Source organism: Piliocolobus tephrosceles, chromosome 6 (assembly GCF_002776525.5).
Source record: "Piliocolobus tephrosceles isolate RC106 chromosome 6, ASM277652v3, whole genome shotgun sequence".
Taxonomy (NCBI): Eukaryota; Metazoa; Chordata; class Mammalia; order Primates; family Cercopithecidae; genus Piliocolobus; species Piliocolobus tephrosceles.
The window spans coordinates 33,054,733-33,072,017 of NC_045439.1; the positions used below are offsets into that span (position 1 = coordinate 33,054,733).

General features: G+C 43.0%; 1 protein-coding gene across 9 annotated transcripts in view; it reads left to right on the plus strand.

Annotated features, from left to right (window-relative positions):
* The first annotated feature begins 203 nt into the window (after positions 1 to 203).
* The window catches only part of NUMB (NUMB endocytic adaptor protein), a 198,596-nt gene continuing 181,514 nt past the window's right edge, over positions 204 to 17,285 (plus strand). For 7 of the 9 annotated variants that reach the window (XR_002724690.1, XM_023183267.1, XM_023183328.1 and 4 more), the window contains exon 1: positions 204 to 316. The gene's annotated coding sequence lies outside the window, so the exon portion shown is untranslated. The remainder of the gene's footprint in view (positions 317 to 17,285) is intronic. The other 2 variants (XM_023183306.1, XM_023183298.1) reach the window with 2 other exon arrangements.

A 17,285-nucleotide genomic window follows, 5' to 3' on the forward strand; every position in this document is an offset into this window, starting at 1 on the left:
TAACAGACACTTTTAGCAGCCTATCATAACTTCGAATTGCCCAACCCTCAGCCAATTACAACTAAAGTTTGGGCTAGGACGCTCCAGGTCCGGGCGGGGGCGAATACCCGGTTTAGGAAAAGGGGCGGTAAAGAGCGATGACGGGCGGGTAAGCCAAGCCAATCAGAGAGGAGAGCTGCCGCCCCATTATCCAATGGATAGGTTAGAAGTATGAAAGAGGGTGGGCCTGTTGTCATGGGGGAGGTGGTGGCGCTTGGTGGCCACTGGCGGCCGAGGTAGAGGCAGTGGAGCTTGAGTTGGTCGGGGGCAGCGGCAGGTGAGTGCCTGTAACGCGGGTCAGAGATCTGGGGGCCGTCGCGGGGCGGAATCTCCAGCTCAGCACTCCGCAGGCGGAGGCCGGAGGAAGGGGGCCTGGACTTCGGGTCTGGGCCAGGGCCGGGGCCAGGGCGGAGGCGGCGGGGGTGGCGGCGAGTTCGCGCTGACTGGGCTAGGGGGAGAATGGCTGGGCTTCTGGCTGCGGAGTTCTCCCGAGGAAGGTAGGCTAGGGCCGGACAGACGCGGGTCAGGGCAGGAGGTCCCTTGGGACGTCCAGCTGCTCCGGTCTGGGGCGCTGACCGGCGGCCAGTGTGTGGGGAGTAGGTATCTGAGGAAACGGAAGCGGCCAGGGTCCCAGAGAAGGGGGTGACCTGTAACGACCTGCTCCGAGGGCGGGGTGTCTCGGGAATACCCAGGACGGCTTGGGTGTCAGGGAGAAGGGGAACCCGGGAAGCCCGGCCGCGGCCCGTGTGGAGAGAGCGGGGTGGGGGGGTGGGGGGCAGGGGAACTGGGAGTGGCCCCGGTCCGAGGGAGGTAGGAAGGCCGAGGGTGGCCGGGGTCCCGGGTGACAGGGAGCAGACTTGCTCCAAGTAGGGGCGTCTGAGGAAACGCTCGGAGGGGGTTGGGGACCGTCGTGAGAAAAGCGGCTGTCCAAGGGAGGGGGCTCCTGGGGAGATGAGGAGCAGAGGGTCTTCGGAGGGTCGGACGTATAGAGATCTTGCACCGCCTAGGGGAGGAACCGAAGCGCCCTGCGCCCCCATAGCTGAACTCGGGTGAGAGACACAACTGGCCTGGCCGCTCCTGGGTCTGAGGATCCCTAGGGGACCAGGAAAGAAGTCCTGGAGGAGTGCCTCGGGTTTGAGACCGGGGTGAGGAGCCAGCAGGGAAGTGGAAGTTCCCTCGGTTGGAAAGGAGTCATGCAAAATGGGACGGTGATGGGCGGAGGTGGGGGAGAATCCCTATAGGAGGGAGTAGTAGATGAGGTAGAGAAAGAAAGTTGCCCGAGAGAGTAATGGTTTCGTGGAACTGGCTAGGACAGCAGATATATGAGAAATTAACAGTGGAGCCATATAGGTTCACAGGTCTTCAGAAATAGAAGAAACTTCAGTTTCATAATTAATACCAAGATGACATCTAGGACCAAAGAAAAACTCCTAAAAGCAAGGTTAAGTGACTTGTTTTAGAAAAGAAATTTGTTTTAGGACGATGGCAGTAATATTAGGAAATAGGTTCATTGACAGGGTGGGGAATTTGAGAGGGAAAAGGGGAGGAGTAGCTGAACTAAAGGAGTAGAAGTAGATACTTGATCAGAAAGAGGATAGGCATACTCGGCTAAATTGAAAAGGAGTTTGAGTTCTCGTTCCACCACTTAGCTAAGTTTCTGTGCAGTTTCCTCATCAGAATACTAACAGTAATAGTTCCTACTTTATAAGGTGTTTTTTTTTTTTTCTTGTTAGTATTTGTAGAGCTTTTGGGATAGTGAGTGGCACATAGTAGCGTGTACTGGATTGTTAAATAGAAGATAAAGACCTGATTTCTTCAATGGGGTGGCTCCCAGATATTAGCTTGCATCAAAATCACCTGGAGGGCTTGGTAAAATGTAGATTGCTTGGCCCCACCTGGGGGTTTCAGTAGGTCTGGGGTGGGGCCCAATAATTTATATTTATCTCAAATGATGATCACGTTGGTCAGAGGACTACATTTTAAGAACTACTTACTTTAATGAAACCGGTAATAATGGTAACAACTTTAAAATACCTGCCCATCCTGCTAAAGGGACAGGTAGAGGCAAATTGCCCAAAAGATCCTATTATAAAGGATACCCTTTTATTTTTTTTTTTTTTTTGAGACGGAGTGTCGCTCTGTCGCCCGGGCTGGAGTGCAGTGGCCGGATCTCAGCTCACTGCAAGCTCCGCCTCCCGGGTTTACGCCATTCTCCTGCCTCAGCCTCCCAGGTAGCTGGGACTACAGGCGCCCGCCACCTTGCCCGGCTAGCTTTTTGTATTTTTTAGTAGAGACGGGGTTTCACAGTGTTAGCCAGGATGGTCTCGATCTCCTGACCTCGTGATCCACTCGTCTTGGCCTCCCAAAGTGCTGGGATTACAGGCTTGAGCCACCGCGCCCGGCCAGGATACCCATTTTTAAGCCTGTGTTTTTCAAATTGTGGATTGTGATTTATTAGTAATTTATAAAATTAGTGTTGTGGGTTTTTACCAGATTGAAAATAAAATGTAGAACAGAATAAACTGACATTGCATTTGGTAAGGAAAAGTATTGTTTTGGGAAACTTTTCTCCTACATGTATGTACTAAGTCACAATGTAAAGTGTATTTCTTTTTTTGAGTTCCTGGCCAAAGGATAAAATATATTTCTCAGAGTTAAAAAAGTCTGAAAGCTGGGTGTGGTGGCTCACGCCTGTAATCCCAGCACTTTGGGAGGCCAAGGCGAGTGGATCACTTGAGGTCAGGAGTTCAAGATCAGCCTGACCAACATGGTGAGACTCCCGTCTTTAATAAAAACACAAAATTAGCTGAGCATGGTGGCGCATGCCTGTGATCCCAGCTACTTGGAAGGCTGAGGCTGGAGAATTGCTTGAACCCCAGAGGCGGAGGTGGCAGTGAGCCGAGATCACACGATTGCACTCAGTCTGGGCAACAAGAGTGAAACTCTTGTATTACATTCCATTAAATTTCTTCAGTTTCTGATTTGGTTCCTCCTGTGTTTGTCTTGTCACATATTGTGTTATGCCTCTGACTCTGGAACTTTTTTGGATGTTGAGAATCTTTGGCATGAGAACTTAAGGGAATTTGAGGCAGAGAAATTGAATGGTGTGTCTCAGATGTGGTCCGCTTTTGTTTCACTTGTGCCCTCTTGTTCACCCTTTCTTTTTTTATCACTGTACTGTGAAGCATTGTTTGTAAAAACCTGAGTATACACAGACATATTGACGGTAAACAACACTGAAATGGACTGGCTTGAGAAAATGTCATGTATAGAAAATAAGCAAAAACAAAGGAAGAAACATTGCGAAAAAGAAAAATGAAAAGATATTTCCTTTTTAGAGAGTAAAAATATTAAGTATTTCTTGTCCTTACACTAATATAAAACATATACAGATATTTTTAAAGGAACTAGATATACAATTTCTAGGTCTTTGTAGAGAAAAGCAATAGTAATAATATGTGACAGCAAAATGCATCTGGGATAGAGGCTTAACTACAAAGTAAATCATTTATTAAGCGGGAGCTTTTGTTTTGATGGTTTTCTCCCTTGAGAATAAACTGGATGTGGTACATGTTGTAAATTTGTTTGAGGAACCCAAATGTAATTTGCAATGTGTTTTTAAAAAGAATATATGTTTTATCTGTACTTGGTTGGATTTTTCTTCCATTGAAAGCTAGATGGTTTATATTTAGGAGTTGATTTAGATCTGTTTTTATGGCTGTTAAGAACAGAGGAAGCAGTATTGAAAACTGAAAGAGATCCTTGCAGCTTTCTTTAAAATCTTTAATCCAGGGGATTATGTAACCCCTTCATTAATGTTTTATGAAATTGTGAAGAAACTGTTGGTATAGCTTTCAATCAGGATTTTTTGGATTATTTTTTTCTCTCTCAAAAATCAGTTTTATTTCAGATTATATTTCCTTAACATTTTTATTTTCATTTGGAAGACTGCAAGGCATATAACCATTGCATGTGTGAGTTCTAAAGCAGATGCAGTCTTTTCACAAAATAAATTTACTACTTTTTTTCTGTGACATAAGTTTCAAGAAGGAAAGCTTTTCATTTCTTGCATTGAGTTCAGTGGATTATTCCTACCACTAGAGTTGTTGTTTAAGTCATGGTACCTTTATATAGATCATTCAGTTCTACACCAAATGATGGAAGAATGAGAAATCCAAATTGAGTGTATGACAAATAGAAAAGTTCATTCTTCGTAATTGAGAACATTGGGCCGTTTGATTACCTGGTTTTAATAGGTGGACTTATTATTCATCTGATTATACTTATCTAGGAATAGCTTTGATTACGCAAATAATTTTACAGTGGGATTTGGTTATCTGTAGTTGAATAAATGGTGGGCTTTAAATCCCAAAGAAACTATGTGCTCCTAACTATGCTATTTAGTGAGACTCAGTTTCACATATTGAAGTTTTATTTAGGTAAGTGATTTTAAAAAGTGGAAGTTCAAGTAACACTAGTTAATTAAGTTTATTTTCTATTTCAGAGAAGTCTTGTCTTATTTTATAAGTCTCTGATCTACTTTTCTGCTTCCTGCTCTCCAACACGCTGTACAATAAATTCTAATAGAAATGTGGGTAACTGAAAATCTAGTTCTGTAAAAGTATAAAACCTGTATATGTAGTTTTTTAGTTTGCTTCAAAACTTCCTAAACTAATTATCTTTAAAAAAGTATTTTATATAATAGAGTACTTGAACAGCTACATTTTATTTTGGACTTGCCAAAACACATCTATTGTGTGTAACAGGTTTTGATTTCTAGAGAATAGATCTTGAATTCTGCAGATTTCTGAACTCTGATTTTTTTCCCTTTTTTTAAAAAAAAAAAATCCAACTTTTAGTTTAGATCCTGAGAGTATATATGCAGGTAGGTTATATGGCTATATTGTGTGATGCTGAGGTTTGGGGTATGATTGGTCCTGTCACCCGGGTAGTAAGCATAGTACCTAATAGTTCTTCAACCCTTCCCCCTCTCCCTTTCTCCCTCCTTCCTTTTATGTTTTCTTTTTTTTTTTTTGAGACGGAGTCTCGCTCTGTCGCCCAGGCAGGAGTGCAGTGGCTAGATCTCAGCTCACCGCAAGCTCCGCCTCCCGGGTTTATGCCATTCTCCTGCCTCAGCCTCCCGAGTACCTGGGACTACAGGCGCCCGCCACCTGCCCGGTTAGTTTTTTGTATTTTTTTTAGTAGAGACGGGGTTTCACCGTGTTATCCAGGATGGTCTCGATCTCCTGACCTCGTGATCCGCCATCTCGGCCTCCCAAAGTGCTGGGATTACAGGCTTGAGCCACTGCGCCCAGCCTCCTTTTATGTTTTCTTGATAGGGCTGGGGAGAAATAAAACAATATACCCCTTAAATTAAAAAAAAATTTTTGCTATCTTATTTTTTAAATCTTGACATTATAGTACATCCTTTAGTGGCAAAGAAAATTTGTTTAAGGGGCTGGGTGTGGCGGCTCATGCCTTTAATTCCAGCACTTTGGGAGGTCGAGGCAGACTGAACACGAGGTCAGGATATTGAAACCATCCTGGCTAACACAGTGAAACCCTATCTTTACTAAAAACACAAAAAATTAGTTGGGTGTGGTGGCACGCGACTGTAGTCCCAGCTACTTGGGAGGCTGAGGCAGGCGAATTGCTTGAACCTAGGAGGCGGAGGTTGCAGTGAGCCAAGATCACGTCACTGCACTCCAGCCTGGGTGACAAAGTAAGATTGTCTTGGGGGAAAAAAAAAAAAAAAAAAACCAAGAAAATTTGTTTTAGTAATGTAACATATTATAAATTTTATCATAACGTAGAAATACTATACAAGGCTTTAGGATGTATGTTCAGCTGCGACACACAGGTAATGATCAATAGGATATCATTAAATACTAGGTACAATATTGCCATATATTTTGGAGATTATAAAACATGCACTTTGAGGCTGGGCACGGTGACTCAGGCCTGTAATCCCAGCACTTTGAGAGGCTGAGGCAAGCGGATCACCTGAGGTCAGGAGTTTGAGACCAGCCTGACCCACATGGAGAAATCCTGTCTCTACTAAAAATACAAAATTAGCCGGGTGTGGTGGCGCATTCCTGTAATCCCAGCTACTCAAGAGGCTGAGGCAAGAGAATCACTTGAACCCAGGAGGTGGAGGTTGCAGTGAGCCGATATCATGCCATTGTACTCCAGCCTGGGCAACAAGAAACTCCGTCTCAAACAAAACAAAACAAAACAAAAACCATAAAAAAATGCACTTCGAAATCTTGGGGCAAAAGGAGGATTGAAATGAAGGGAGAATAAAGAGAATACTGACGTGCTTAAGGGAGGAGTCTGGAGGATCTGCAGGAAGTGTATCTAGAGGAGTGAGTGGTTCTTGGCAGTTTTCCTGGAGTGACATATGTAAAGGAGGATGATTCTATTTGCAACATCCATGGACTTATTTTTCATTCTTTGTAGTTTCTGCTGCTTGTTATTACTCTTCCTTTGTTTTCTTCCCCTCAAGAAAGCATGTCAGAAGGCAACTAAGTAGACTGAGAAGTGGTAGTCCTGGAGGATGAGAGCCTTGGAAGGACCATGTGGATTTAGAAGAAGACTCGTCTTACCTCTGCTTCTGCAGCTCTTGGGAGGTCCCCAGCATCCTTAACTAGTCCAACCCCCTAGTCATCTTAAATGGATTAACCAAGGAGTTGCTATATTAGTAATTAATGTTCAGTGACTTCCCCCTCTCTACCCACAAAAACCCTGTTTCTCCCCACTTGTTTGCTGATAAATTACATTCCTTTTTTTTTTGAGACAGAGTCTTGCTCTTTTGCCTAGGCGGGAGTGTGCACTGGCATGGTCTCGGCTCACTGTAGCCTCAACATTCTGGGCTCAGGTGATCCTCCTGCCTCAGCCTCTCCAGTCACTGGGACTACAGGCATGCCCAGTTCATTTTTTTTTTTTTTTTTTTTGAGACAGAGTTTCGCTCTTGTTGCCCAGGCTGGAGTACAATGGTATGATTTTGGCTCACTGCAGCCTCCACTTCCTGGGTTCAGGCGATTCTCCTGCCTCATCCTCCTGAGTAGCTGGAATTACAGGTGTGCGCTACCACACCCTGCTAATTTTTGCATTTTTAGGAAAGACAGGGTTTCACCATTTTGGTCAGGCTGGTCTTGAACTCCTGGCCTCAGGTGATCCATCCACCCTGGCCTCCCAAAGTGCTGGGATTCCAGGTGTGAGCCACCACGCCTGGCCAATTTTGTTTTTGGGTAGAGACAGGGTCTTGTTAAACTCCTAAACTCAGGCAGTCCTCCCAAAGTGTTGGGATTATAGGCATGAGCTACCGTGCCCAGGCTATCTTACATTCTTTTAACCAAGATCAAAGTCTTCAATTATCTGAGTAGGACAGCAAAATCTTAATTATGGTAACTTCATTATATTAAGGTGAATTGTAGTTAATTTGGAACATTTCTAGTTTAATTAGGGAAGAAGAGGGAAAAACTGTAGAATACTACTTAGCTCTGAATAAAGCCAAAGCTGGGGCAACCAGGGACACAGAAATCAGCTAAATTTGTAACTTAAGATTTGTAATTTAAGATTACCCTTGGTTACCTTTGACTTTGGAAAAGTAATAGTGATACTTTCGTCTAGTCACTTGTGCATATGTACATCTCAGGTACATTTCGATGTATCATGTAGATAATTTGTGAAGGTTTATTTACTTAATTTCTTTTATTTAAAGATGCCCAGGCTGGAGTGCAGTGGCACGATCTCGGCTCATTGAAATCTCCGCCTCCTGGGTTCAAGCAATTGTCCTGCATCAGGCTCCCGAGTAGCTGGGACTACAGGGGCATGCCACTATGCGTGGCTAATTTTTGTTGTGTGTTTTTTTTTTTTTTTTCAGATAGTGTCTCCCTCTATTGCCCAGGCTTGGAGTGCGGTGGCTCAATGTTGGCTTACTGCAACCTCCGTCTCATGGGTTCAAGCAATACTCCTGCTTCAGCCTCCTGAATAGCTGAGACTACAGGCACAGGCGCACGCCACCACACCTGGCTAGTTGTTTGTATTTTTAGTAAAGACGGAGTTTCACCATATTGGCCAGGCTGGTCTCGAACTCATGACTTCGTAATCCGCCTGTCTCAGCCTCCCAAAGGGTTGGTTTTTTTTTTTTTTTTGAGACGGAGTCCTGCTTTGTCGCCTGGAATGGAGTGCAGTGGTGCAATCTTGGCTTACTGCAACCTCCGTCTCCTGGGTTCAAGCAATTCTCCTGCCTCAGCCTCCCAAGTAGTTGGGATTATAGGTGCCAACCACCATGCCCAGCTAAGTTTTTTGTATTTTTGGTAGAGATGGGGTTTCACCATGTTGCTCAGGCTGGTCTTGAACTCCTGGCCTCAAGTGATCCTCCTGCCTCGGCCTCCCAAAGTGCTGGAATTAGAGGCGTAAGTCACTGTGTCTGGCTTATTTACTTAATTTCTTTTAATATAACCGACTTTGTTACAGAGATTTTAGCTCCCAGTATCTTTTTTTTTTTTTTTGAGCCGAAGTCTCGCTCTGTTGCCCAGGCTGGAGTGCTGTGGCACCATCTCGGCTCACTGCAACCTCTGCCTACTGGGTTCAAGCGATTCTCCTGCGTCATCTTTCCGAGTAGCTGGGATTATAGGCGTGTGCCACCACACCCGGCTAATTGTTGCATTTTTAGTAGAAACAGGGTTGTGCCATGTTGGCCAGGCTGGTCTCAAACTCTTGACCTCAAGTGATCCACCTGCCTTGGCCTCCCAAAGTGTTGGGATTACAGGCGTGAGCCACTGCGCCCAGCCTAGCTCCCAGTATTTTTTAATCAAGATAAAACTTTTTTTTCCTCCAAACTAGTATCTCACAGAACCGTAGGATAGCCTGATGATGACAGAAATATATTTGTAACTGCCATATTATGAAATTCAAGAAGCATCATTTATGTCCAGAGGTAGCATGATAGAATGGACAAAATTCAAGTTTTATAATTGTGTGACCATGATTTTGAATCTTGACTTTATCGATAATTTACTAATTGAGCAGTTTATTAAACTTCTTTTAGATTCAGTTTTGTCATCCATAAAATGGAGCTTATGCTATCTTCTGTATCAGGCTGATGGTGAGAATTAAATGAAAAGCATTTTGTATAGTGTAAAGCATTTTGCCCATACTGGGCACTCAGCAAATTATAATTGTTAATTATTAATAATTATAACATTAGATATAGACTTCTCTTTCTAGAATGAGCTAATATTCCAGATACTGTGATTGTATGCATTGTGGCAACTAGGAAAACCAGAGTTGACTTTAAAACATTAAAATTTTTTTTTTTTTTGAGATGGAGTCTCGCTCTGTTGCCCGGGCTGGAGTGCAGTGGCCGGATCTCAGCTCACTGCAAGCTCCGCCTCCTGGGTTTGCACCATTCTCCTGCCTCAGCCTCCCGAGTAGCTGGGACTACAGGCACCCGCCACCTCGCCCAGCTAGTTTTTTGTATTTTTTAGTAGAGACAGGGTTTCACCATGTTAGCCAGGATGGTCTCGATCTCCTGACCTCGTGATCCGCCCGTCTCGGCCTCCAAAAGTGCTGGGATTACAGGCTTGAGCCACCGCACCCGGCCAAAACATTAAATGTATTTTAAGGCTGGGCGCGGTGGCTCACATCTGTAATCTCAGCACTTTGGGAGGCCAAGGTGGGCGGATCACCTGAGGTCAGGAGTTCGAGACCAGCCTGGCCAACATGGCAAAACCCTGTGTTTACTAAAAATACAAAAATTAGCTGCGAGTGGTGGTGCATGCCTGTAATCCCAGCTACTCGGGAGGCTGAGGCAGGAGAATTGCTTGAACTTGGGAGGCAGAGGTTGCAGTGAGCCGAGCCACTGCACTCTAGCCTGGGCAACAGAGCGAGACTCTGTATCAAAAAACAAACAAACAAACACCAAAACATTACATGTATTTTAAACATTTACTACTTAAGTTTGTTTTTGTGGTTGGTTTATTTTGGTGGATTAGACTGAAACATGGGGTAAATGAAGCTAATATTTTGTTGTGTGGTCACAGGCTGTGTATCATATAGTCAGCCTTTATCTGTGGATTCTGCATCCTGGGATTCAACCAGCTGTTGATAGAAAATATTTGGAAAGAAAACCCAATAAAAATAATACGAATAAATACAGTATAAATATTTACATAGCTTTTACATTGTATTAGGTATTAATAAGTAATCTAGAGACGATTTAATGTATATGGGAGAATGTGCAGATTATATGCAAATACAGGTATCGGTGGGGGATTAATTCCAAGACCCCAATATACCAAAATCCATAGATGCACAAGTCACTTATATAAGATGGTATAGTATTTACATATAACCTGCGCACATTCTCCTGTATACTTTGAATCGTTTCTCTAGATTAATTATAATACTTAATATTAGGTTGGTGCAAAAAGTAATTGCAGCTTTTGCCATTAAAAGTAATGGCAAAAGTAAAATGGCAAAAACACAATTACTTTTTGCACCAATCTAATATAATATAAACGTTATGTAAATAGTTATACTGTATTGTTAGGGTATAATGACAAGAAAGAAAAGTATGTACATGTTTATTACAACCATCAATTTTTTTTCCCAAATATATTTGATGCAAGATTGGTTGAATCCTCCTGTGTGGGACCCACAGATACAGAGTGTGGACTGTACTATGCCATTATACATAACGAACTGGGATATCCGCAGATTTTGGTATCCATGGGGTCCTGGATCGAGTCCCCCTCGGATACCAAGATACGTGACTGTACCTGGTCCTCTTCCAAATACATGTGAGTTTGTGACAACAGTGGAAACCATTAATCCTACTACTAGAAAAAAAAGATGAGCATTATATTATTTACTGATTTTGTTATTAAAATCATTGCTTTTATTGAATTATTTTATTTACTGATATTGTTAATGATTTTAAATTAGTTCTAAATGCCAGTTAGAACCAGTTTATTTTTCCCTAGAGTTAATACATTTATCTTCACAATTCAAGTAGAAACAGTTTTTATCTCAGAATTTAAGCCCTGTATTTTCCTTAGCTAAGGATTTGGTCAAATGAAAGAAAAATCTGTATTCGTAGAAAGCTGTTAAAATTGGCCTGGTGTGGTGGCTCATGCTTTTAATCCCTGCACTTTGGGAGCTAAGGAGGGAGAATTGCTTGAGCCTAGGGATTTGATAAAAGCCTGGGCAACACAGTAAGACCCTATCTCTATTATAAATTAAAAATTAAAAAATAAAATAAAGCTGTTAAAAGCTATATTATTTCTTGTCTCTGATGAAAGGTGTACAATTTCCATCACATTCATGATGTAATGGACTTCAAATCTCATCAGTGAACATAATGTTGAATGATTATTTTGAAGAGTTGATTCATTCTTGTTTTTGAAAATTATTTAGTATTGGTGATATGAAGGAAAGATATTTCCTGTAGTAGCCAAGTCTTAACTCTTGCAAGGACAGCAGTCCCAAATACTATATTGAAAATATTAGAGACCAGATATGGTGGCTCATGCCTGTAATCCAAGCACTTGGGAGGCCGAGGCAGGCAGATCACTTGAGCTCAGAGTTTGAGACCAGCCTGGCCAACATGGCAAAACCCAGTCTTTACTAAAAATACAAAAAAGTAGCTAGGTGTGGTGGTGCATGCCTGTTGTCCCTGCTACTGGGGCGGCTGAGGTGGGAGAATCACTTGAACCCGAGGGTTGGGGGTAGGGTGGAGGGGGTTGCAGTGAGCCATGATTGTGCCAGTGCACTCCAGCCTGGGTGACTGAGCCAGACTCCGTCTCAAAAAAAAAAAAAAAAATATCGGCAAGAAAATGAACTGTAAATGTCCATTTACATGACTGGCCATTTGTAAAAATGTTAACGTGTTACATCAAATGTTGTTCTTTTTTTTTTGTAGAGATGAGGTCATTCTATGTTGCCTGGGTTTTTGTTTTTGTTTTTTTCCTTTTTAGTGATCCTCCTGCCTCAGTCCCCCAAAGTGCTGGGATTATAAGTGTCAGACACTGTGCTCAGCCTATTGTTCTTTCTTAATATCTTTCTGTAATGCTCTAGACTAATTATATATATATATATATATTTATTTATTTTTTGAGATGGGATCTTGCACTGTCACCTGGGCTAGAGTGCAATGGTGCGATCTTGGCTCACAACAACCTCTGTCTCCCGGGTTCAAGTGACTCTCCTGCCTCAGCCGCCTGAGTAGCTGGGATTACAGGCACCTGCCACCATACCCAGCTAATTTTTTGTATTTTTAGTAGAGACAGGGTTTCACTATGTTGGCCAGTCTGGTCTCGAACTCCTGACCTTGTGATCTGCCCGTCTCAGCCTCCCAAAGTGCTGAGATTATAGGCATGAGCCACTGCGCCCGGCCTATTTTTTTTTTTTTTGAGATGGAGTCTCGCTCTGTTGCCAGGCTGGAGTGCAGTGGCACAATCTTGGCTCACTACAACCTCCGCCTCCTGGGTTCAAGCGATTCCCTTGCCTCAGCCTCCTGAGTAGCTGGGACTACAGGCATGCACCACCATGCCCGGCTAATCTTCTGTATTTTAGTACAGACTGGGTTTCACAGTGTTGGTCAGGATGGTCTTGATCTTCTGACCTCATGATCTGCCACCTCAGCCTCCCAAAGTGCTGGGATTACACTGTACCTGGCCTTATTTTTATTTTTGAAAAAGTTACTTAAAAATAGAAATGGGGTCTCACTATGTTGCCCAGGCTGTTCTCCAACTCCTGGGCTCAAGTGATCCTTCTGCCTCAGCCTCCTAAAGTTAATTTTATGTTTATTTATTAATTTTTTTTTTTTTAAGATGTGAGGTCTTGTTATGCTGCCAAGGCTAGTCTTGAGCTCCTAGCGTCAAGTGATTCTCCTGCTTTGGCCTCCCAAAATGCTCTAGACTAATTTTAGAAACCATGAAGTTTGGCATTTTGTCATGTTAAGGAATTTTTTTAAAGTTATTTTGTAAGTCTGGTCATGGTGGCTAATGCCTGTAATCCCAGCATTCTGGAAGGTTGAGGCAGGTGGATCACTTGAGGTCAGGAGTTTGAGACCAGCCTGGCCAACATAGTGAAACTTCATCTCTACTAAAAATACAAAAATTAGCCGGGTGTGGTGGGGAGTGCTTGTAGTCCCAGCTACTCCGGAGGCTGAGGTAGGAGAATCACTTGAACCTGGGAGGTGGAGGTTGCAGTGAGCTGAGATTGTGCCACTGCACTCCAGTCTGGGCGACAGAGTGGGACTCCATCTCAAAAAAAAAAAGGAAAAGAAAAAGTTATTTTGCAATATTAAATTTCATTTCTTCATAAGTTGTTAATTTTTTGCAGTCAGGACTTTTCTCTTTTTTGTTATTCTCTGATTTACATAAACGTACTGATGAATGATGGAACCCCTCCCCCACATTGGGGGCTAAGTTTATGACGTCAACTAATAGGAGGTGGTATGGTAAAATGAACTCCAATTGCCTGAATTCACCTTCACCTCTGCTTCCTTAGGCAAGTTAACTCTTTTTGCTGGTTTTCTTATCTTCAAAATAAATGGCTTTGAGGATTATACGAGATAATCCATGTAAAGTTAAACAGTTTAAGGTAATGTTTAGTTCATAGTAAATACCCAGTAAATGTTAGCTACATTTACTGTTGCAAGGACCCAGCATTTTCACCAAAGCAGGTGGGAGGTAAAAAGCTTTCTCTGTGTTATTTTGTGGACTAGTAAAAAGTCTTGTATATTAAATTGTACTATGAAATTTAAACTTCATTTAGACATGAAAAGGAATCTTGAATTCTTTTTGACTTTGTCACATTTTCAGTCTTGTCCATCTCTGGAAAAACTTGAATCTTTATTTTATCCAGCTATAAATCAGCTGTAGGTTTTTTTGTTTTGTTTTGTTTTTTTGAGACAGGGTCTCACTTTGTCACTCAGGCTGGAGTACAGTGGCACATCATAGCTAACTGCAGCCTTAAACTCCTGGGGCTCAGGCAGTCCTCTTGCCTCAGCCTCCTGAGTAGTTTACAGATGCATACATACGGATTACAGATGCATGCCACCATGTCCACTTGATTTTTAATTTTTTTTGTAGTATTGGGATCTCCTGTGTTGCCTAAGCTAGTAAATTCTTAAATATCTGCACCCAGGTTAGCAGTGTTACAGCTAATCTCTAAATTCTTTTGAATTATGAAATATAGCTAGGGAACCTATTAGATAAATTTTCATTAGGCTTGACCTCTTTTATTTAAGATAATATTTAAGTACTGTATTGAATTTCCTTGACATTGGGTATCTTTATCAGTGGTTCTCAATTTGTTGCCTGCAAGTCTCTGGTTTGGGGAGGATGTTTTCTACAGTTATCTAGAGTTCTTAAATCCATATATTCATCAAATATTGCCTACCTTTTTTTTTTTTTTTTTTTTTTTGAGATGAAGTGTCACTCTGTTGCCAGGCTGGAGTGCAGTGGTGCCATCTTGGCTCACTGCAACCTCCGCCTCCCAGGTTCAAGCGATTGTCTTGCCTCAACCTCCCGAGTACCTGGGACTACAGGTGTGCGCCACCATGCCTGGCTAGTTTTTGTATTTTTAGTAGAGATGGGTTTCACCATGTTGGCCAGGAGAGTCTCAATCTCTTGACCTTGTGATCTAGAGAAAAATCTGTAGACTAACGCAACATGTTCTAAACATATGTATGTATGTATACATAGTTTCATTCTTCATATAAATATTGAGATGAGTTTTAAAAATCTTTATTTTAAAGTCTTGCCTCAATACAGGGTAGCTCTGGTTGTGTTTTGACTATTTTCTCCATCAATGGATGCTGAAAATTCAGCTATTACCATGTGAGGATCAGTGAAATATTTTGACTTTTTTTTGAGATGGAGTCTTGCTCTGTTGCCTAGGCTGGAGTGCAGTGGCATGATCTCGGCTCACTGCAACTTCTGCCTCCCTGGTTCAAACGATTCTCCTGCCTCAGCCTCCCGAGTAGCTGGGACCACAGGCGCCCGCCACCACACTCGGTTAATTTTTTGTATTTTTGTATTTTTTTTTTTTTTGAGACGGAGTCTCGCTCTGTCGCCCAGGCTGGAGTGCAGTGGCCGGATCTCAGCTCACTGCAAGCTCCGCCTCCCGGGTTCCCGCCATTCTCCTGCCTCAGCCTCCCGAGTAGCTGGGACTACGGGTGCCCGCCACCTCACCCGGCTAGTTTTTTTGTATTTTTTAGTAGAGACGGGGTTTCACCGTGTTAGCCAGGATGGTCTCGATCTCCTGACCTCGTGATCCGGACGTCTCGGCCTCCCAAAGTGCTGGGATTACAGGCTTGAGCCACGGCGCCTGGCAATTTTTTGTATTTTTAGTAGAGACCAGGTTTCACCGTGTTAGCCAGGGTGGTCTCGATCTCCTGACGTCGTGATCCACCAGCCTCGGCCTCCCAAAGTGCTGGAATTACAGGCCTGAGCCACCCGTGCCTGGGCAATAATTTTGACCTTTAAAAATGTTTGTCATATTTAAAAGCTCTCGGCCGGGCAAGGTAGCGTGTGCCTGTAGTCCCAGCCACTCAGGAGGCTGAGGCAGGAGAATCGCTTGAACCCGGGAGGTGGAGGTTGCAGTGAGCCAAGATGGCGTCACTGCACTCCAGCCTGGGCGACAGAGCCAGACTTTATCTCAAAAATAAATAAATAATTTGGGAGGTGGAGGCGGGCGGATTGCCTTGAGCTCAGGAGTTCGAGAGGGCAACACAGTGAAACCCCATCTCTACTAAAATACAAAAAAAATTAGCTGGGCGTGGTGGCGGGCGTCTGTAATCCCAACCACTCGGGAGGACTGTGGCTGGAGAATTGCTTGAACCCGGTAGGCGGTGGTTGCAGTGAGCCGAGATCGCGCTACTGCACTCCAGCCTGGGCGATAGATAAATTCTCCGGCTCAATGTTTTTTTTACTTTTTTTTTTTTTTGAGGTGGAGTTTTGCTCTTGTTGCCCAGGCTGGCGTGCAATGGCGTGGTCTTGGCTCACTGCAACCTCCGCCTCCCAGGTTCACGCGATTCTCCTGCTTCAGTCTCCTGAGTAACTGGGATTACAGGCATGCGCCACCACGCCCGGCTAATTTTGTATTTTTAATAGAGACAGGGTTTCACCATGTTGGCCAGGCTGGTCTCGAACTCCTGACCTCAAGTGATCCACCCGCCTCAGCCTCCCAAAGTGCTGGAATTACAGGCGTGAGCCACCACACCCGACCTTTTTCTACTTTTTTCTTACTCAAACATGCCATTTTCAGAAAGGCTAGTATACTTCTCTTCCCTCACCATGGCATGTGCATTTTTAAAATAGCTTTATTTAGGTACAGTTGATATACAGTGAAACTGCACGTATTTAAGGTAAACAGGGCTGGGTGCAGTGGCTCAAACCTGTAATCCCAGCACAGTGCTTGGGGAGGCCAACGAGGGCAGATTGCTTGAGCTCAGGAGTTTGAAACCAGTCTGGTTAACATGGGGAAACCCTATCTCTACAAAAAATGCAAAAATTAGCCAGTCCTGGAGGCATGTGCTTGTAGTCCCAGCTACTTGGGAGGCTGAGGCAGGAGGATCGCTTGAGCTGAGGAGGTGGAGGTTGCAGTTGCAGTGAGCTGAGATTGCACCACTACGCTCCAGATGGGGCGACAGAGCCAGACCCTGTCTCAAAAAAAAAAAAAAAAAAAGGGTAAACAGTTTAATGAGTTTTTACATATGTATACACTACAACTAAGGTAAGGAACATACTGATCACTCCAAAAGTTTTCTAACTTTTGTAATACATCTCTCCCTTTCTGTTCCCGCAGGCAACTCTAATCTGCTGTCACTATGGATTAGTTTGCAATTTCTAGAATTTTATATAAATAGTATGTAGTATATATATACACATAATCTGACTTCTTTCTCTCTGCCTAATTAATTCGAGATTTTTCCATGTTATTTGTGTATCAATATTTCATTATCTTTCATTGTTGCGTAGCATTCCATAATATGGATATATTGCAATTTTAAAAATTTCTTCTGCTGATAGACATTGGATTATTTCTAGTTTTTGGCTATTCAAATAAAGCTGATATGAACATGAACATTCATGTATGAGTTTTTGTGTGGACATGTGTTTTCATTTTTTTTTAAACAATTTAAACAATTTATTATTATTATTATTATTTTTGAGATAGGGTCTTGCTCTGTAGCCTAGTCTGGAGTGCAGTGGTGCAATCATTGCTTA